Here is a 5,927-nt window from a genome sequence, read left to right as displayed (position 1 = left end):
AGGTTGGCCCAGGATCGGACATTGTTTCGTTCTGCTGTGCATGGGGTCACAATGAGTCGGTTCTGACTCAATGGCACCTGACAACAACAACAATATTGGTTTGTTGTTGTGAGGTGTCGTTAAGTTGGTTCCGACCGATAGCGACCCTGTATAAGGTTTCCAAAGAACAGCTGGTGAGCTTGAACTATCAACCTTGCAGTTCAAATGGCTTTGCAGTCTGGTGCATTGACCCACAGCACCATACAAGGTAGAGATAATAATATATTGATAATAATTACAACAATATAAACTTACTGGTAGGACAACTCACTACAGAGTTAAAATTTTGTCTAAAAATTTACCTTGTTGTTGTTGTGAAGTCCCATCAAGTTGGTTCTGACCCATAGTGACCCTGTATAGGGTTTTAGAGGAGCAGCTGGTGAGCTTGAACTGCCGGCCTTGCAGTTCAAACGGTTTTGCAGTCTGGTGCATTAACCCACATTGCCATACCAGTTCACCTAGTACACTGTTAATTTACTTCATTGACATAAAACAAAGAAAACAAAAACAAGTTATTTTTCTATTGCAAACATTTTTTCTAGTCTATTAGTACAACTATCATTTGCAATTTAGCATTAAATCATAAGTTCAGCAAGACTTACTTATTTCTTTTTGTTCCTGGTAGTGTAGTGGTTACGAATCGGGCTGTGAACCGCAAGGTCAGCAGTTTGAAACTACCAGCGGTTCCGCGGGAGAAAGATGAGGCGTTCTGCTCCAGTAAAGATTTACAGCCTCGGAAACCCTGTGCAGGGTCGCTATGAGTCGGAACCGACTCCACGGCACTCAACAACAACAACAACAACAATTTCATGGCCACTGCCCTGCTTTAATCTTTCATTTTCTTGGCCAAGGCTGACTCAACAGCCCTCTAGCTATTCTCCCACGTTTTATTCCATTCTATTCTTCTTAAACTGTAGAAAAACGATTACTAAACTTTTTAATGTAAAGGACAAGATAGTAAATTTTTGAGACTTTGACAGTAATAAGATGTCTGTTGCATCGACTCATTTCTGCAATTATAGCAGTAATAGCTTCTGACTTAAAAACGAACATGTTTAAGTTATATCCAACCCATAAAAACAAGCTGTGGGCTAGATATGAATTTTCCAACCCCTAGTGAGTCCTGGGGTTGGGATTGAGGGCTGGAGGATAGGCCTTGGACCACAAGGTCAGTTTGAACTGCAATGTCAGCGGCTCAAACTCACCAGCTGCTCCTTAACAACCCTATACAGGGTCACTATGAATCTGAACAGACTCCATGGCACTTAACAACAACAAAAAATTATAGAATAAGGGATTGCGGTAGCCACAAAGTATAAGCACCAGATGGAAACCAAAGGCCCATTGTTCCAGCAGCCAGTCACTCCATGGGAGAAAGATGAGGCTTTCTGGAAGATTTAAAGTTGAGAAACTCTATACAGGGTGAGTATGAGTTGGAGCCAACTTGACGTCAATTAACAACAGCATTAGAAAATGGAGTACTGGTGTGGTACTGTAGGATAAGCACTGTAATGCTAGCTGCAGAGTCAGTGGTTCAAATCACCAGCCACTCTGGGGAAACCTTATACAGGGTTGCTATGAGTCAGAATGGATTCAAAGGCGCTTACCAACAACAGCATTGCACAATACATATTTCTTTCTGTGACAGTGTGACTGTTAAAATAGAGAATTTCCTGCTCTCAAAGAGTCCCTGGGTGGCACAAACGGCTTAAGCCCTTGACTACTAACTGAAAAGTTGTTGCTCTGAACTCACCCAGAGTTGCATTCAAAGAAAGGCTGATGCTTCTAGAAAACTATAGTTTTGAAAACCCTATGCAGTGTAATACACACTTCAACACATGGGGCCAACAGTGTTAGAACATATGAAAACGGATTTGATTTTGGTTCCATTAGTCAATTTCAAGGAATCCAAGAATGGAAGAATTTAACCACACTAGTCCTTCATGAATTGGGCTGTGAACCTTAAGGTCAGCAGTTTGAAACTACCAGCTGTTCTGCGGGAGAAAGATGAGGCTTTCTGCTCCTGTAAAGATTTATAGCCTCGGAAACCATGTACAGGGTCGCTATGAGTCAGTTCCAACTCCACGGCATATAACCACCCATCACCAGTCCTTCACAAGGAGCCCTGGAGTGGCACTGTGGGTTAATGCATTGGACTGCAAAGTTAGTTTGAACTGTGAGGTCGGCAGTTCAAGCTCACCAGAAGCTCATTGGAAACCCTATACAGGATCACTATGAGTCGGAACCACCCACTATGCATCAGAACCAACTTCATTCAATTTAAAAAGAACAATAGTCCTTCATCAAAATAACTGAATTCATTACTCAAGTCTTATTATATTGCTTTTACTTATGAATTAAATATGATAGCTGTCTTTTGTTCTGCTTTAATTACCATCCACATATTATTTGAGTGATATTTAAAATTATCCAAATTAAATTGCTAATTACTAAAATTCAGTTTAAATTTTAATATTTTGCTGTAATAGTGCATGAGCATCATCTCTACTTCCTCTCACTTACATTTCTAAAGAAGCTTAAAGCATGAAACAAGAATAGCTTAAACTTATTTTTTAAATTGAGCTGCATAATTGACTTACATTATCTCAGTTCTGAAAAAAAAATCTAAGACTCTCAGAGTTATGTCTTTTTACACCCATTTCACAAATGATGTGAAATGGGTGTAAAAATAGTGCAGAGGTTCTGAGTAGATGATTTATTTTCTCAAAATTAGCAAAAGTTGAGACAAATATTTTTTGAAGTCAACACAAAATTTTATTTCTTTGTGCCAGCCTATCTCAATTACAGTCAGTCTTATTGCATTTGTTTTACTTTTTAGGTTTGTTTTGGATTTTGTTTTTTGCACTTCTATCTCTAGCCCTAGATTGAATGCTCCTAGAAGGCATATATAAGGAGCTCTGGTAGCGTAGTGGTTACGAATCGGGCTGCGAACCTTAAGGTCAGCGGTTCGAAACTACCAGCCACTCCGCGGGAGAAAGATGAGGCTTTCTACTCCTGTAAAGATTTACACCCTCGGAAACCCTGTACAGGGTCGCTATGGGTCGGAACCGACTCAACGGCACTTAACAACAACAGAAGGCATATATATATTTTTTTCTTCTTTAAATTAAATTAAATTAATTAATTAATTAATTTAGGTTCACTAAATTTATTTTAAAAATCATAAAATGTTTCTTACAAAAGAGCATTTCATTGTGCACACTGCTCTGAATAGAATGTCGGGGACATTTGCATTATTGTTATCACTCTTCCTTCCTGTTTCAACACCCCTAATCGTGACCACAGAAGCAAGGTGTTCACAATGATTACGTGGGGAGATGTTTTGTTTTAAACCACCAACAATGAACAAAAAAATAAATTCACTCACTCTGCTGCCATTTCAAATTTTCAATGTTAGTTTTTACATGCCCTTCCCCCACCCATCATGTTTGTAAGGAACTAAAACATTACATCTGGTGAACAGCAAAGATTTCATTATACCTGAAATGCAGAACACCTATGAAGCAAAGGAATGTTAGTCTTTTAAACAGAAGCAGATTAAAAAAAAAGAAAAAAAGAAAAATGCAGGACTCCTTCAGTTCTTCACTAGTCTCAGAAAAGCCTTCCAGAATACTGCTTCACACTATAAAAAGGAAAAAAAAAAAATCTTGCATTAGAATCCTTCAACATCTGCATACTACTTCCCATCATTCTGCAGCAAATACTGTGCATTCTGTATCTGGTCCGTGTCCTTGTCATGGTAATGGTCCAATCTTCGGACCTTTCGAAAGGTTCATCAATTTTGATTGAAGCTCCGGATTCATGCCGAATTTGTTTAATCCGCTGACCAACTTTGCCAATAATTTGTTGTTGTTTTTAAGTACTGTGGAGTCGGTTCTGACTCATAGTGACCTGCACAGGGTTTCTGAGGCTGTAAATCTTTACAGGAGCAGAACGCCTCATCTTTCTCCCTCGGAATCGCTGGTAGTTTCAAACTGCTGACCTTGAGGTTGGCAGCCCGACTGGTAAACACTACACTACCAGAGCTCCTTATAATAGATCCGCCAAATCTTTGGGAATAGTTACTTGTGTAGTAATAATAGGTCCACCAAGATCACCATACCGAGCCACGACCCCCTGCATAGGAATAATCATATCCAGAGCCACCCTGTGGTCATAAGCCATCTGCCACTCTGACGGGCTCCATGTATCTATTGCAGAATCCCAAGGTTCACCTGCACTGAAGCCAAGCATGCCATCACAGCTGTCTCCTGGTCTCCATCTTCTGTCATAAGCCATTAGATCTCCTCCTCTAGGTGTTGGCAGTGGAGGAAGTGGAAGATTCCGAGCTCTGCTATCACCCGGGCCACCTCGTCCAGGAGGTGGTTGAGGAGGTCTTTGATGAGGGCTCATATTGTCATTATTTTTTCTGGATGGAGGCATGGGCCTCCCATCCAGACCAGGAGACATTCTATCAAAATCACCTCTTCCTCGCATGGGAAATCCCACAGGACGTCCACGTCGGTCATCGAACATTATTGTAAAACCACCATAATCATAGTTTCATCATAAAATTTGGGATTTTATGATGTGCACGTTCTTTGATGGCTGTGCACGTTATTTGATGGATGACTCAGATATAAGATCAAGGATGATCTTTATGCACTCTACAACTCTCTCAGGTTTTCCTCCAATAAGAACGACTCTGTCAGTGGAATGAGGACAGCATTCCTGGAAAAGCTTGCTTGTTGTCTGAGTGTTCTCTCGGAGTTCTTTTGAATGCTTGTTCCTCTTCCATATCTTCTGAAGGGCATTTACCAAATTAACCATTGGTTTCAGTGTTGGAGAACATTTCTTCTGGATGTTCAGTTTCCATTTTCTTGTATTAAGTGGGCACTCTGACCAGTTATTACATATTCTTGCAGAGCAGAACTGAAGTGTTCTGGGAGGGACCAACAACTGACCCCCTAGTGCTGCAGTAGCCTATACTGCGAACAAGCAGATCCCAGGCAAGAAGTTGAGGTCCGTGTGAATGAAAAACAGAGGATAATGGCGTCTGTGCAGTGCTTTTGACTGGAGCGCCCTCTTGTTTTTGTTGTTAAGTGACGTAGAGACGATTCCGACCCATAGCAAGCCTGTATAGGGTTTCCAAGGAGCAGTTGGTGAACCTGAATCACTAACCTTGCAGTTCAAATGACTTGCAGTCTGACGCATTAGCCCACAGCACCACACCAGGACTCCGGAGCGCCCTCTAGAAGGCATATAATTTTTTTCCATTTCCAACATTTTAGTCAGTTACTGAAAAACGTTGTACTGAAAGCTTATTGAAAAATAACAAAAAAACACATTAGGTACGTTTTTATTTATTAACAGCATTTTTTTCCTAATTTTAATCTGTTCAAAAGGACTGTTTCACATATAAAAAACAAAAACAAAAACCAGAGACAAAGAAATAGTTGTTTCCCATTTCAAAAAGAATGTTAGATATTTATCAAAGTGATCTGTAGGAAAATCATATATCTTTAAAGATATAGCCAATAGTTGTTGTTAGGTGCTATCGAGTCGGTACCGACTCATAGCGACCCTATGCACAGCAGAATGAAACACTGCCCGATCCTGGGCCAACCTCACAATTGTTTCAACGCTTGAGCCCATTGATGCTGCCACTTTGCCAATCCATCTTGATGGGGTCTTTCTCTTTTTCTCAGACCCTCAACCTTACCAAACATGATATCCTTCTCCAGTGACTAGTCCCTCCTGACAGTATGTCCAAATATGAGAGACAGAGTTTGGCCATCCTGGCCTAGGAGTACTCTGGCTGCACTTCTTCCAACACAGATCTGTTGATTCTTTTGGCAGCTCATGGTGCTTTCAATATTCTCCTCCAA

The 5,927-nt window shown here is 40.6% G+C and overlaps 1 pseudogene; it reads right to left on the bottom strand.

Moving 5' to 3' along the window:
• Window positions 1–3,651: 3,651 nt before the first annotated feature.
• Window positions 3,652–4,869, bottom strand: LOC102814841 (annotated as a pseudogene).
• Window positions 4,870–5,927: the final 1,058 nt, after the last annotated feature.

Source organism: Chrysochloris asiatica, unplaced genomic scaffold, assembly GCF_000296735.1.
Source record: "Chrysochloris asiatica unplaced genomic scaffold, ChrAsi1.0 scaffold00084, whole genome shotgun sequence".
NCBI classification, from domain to species: domain Eukaryota; kingdom Metazoa; phylum Chordata; class Mammalia; order Afrosoricida; family Chrysochloridae; genus Chrysochloris; species Chrysochloris asiatica.
Note: the sequence above shows the minus strand (reverse complement) of the source record. Positions and strands in the feature narration are given on the sequence as shown.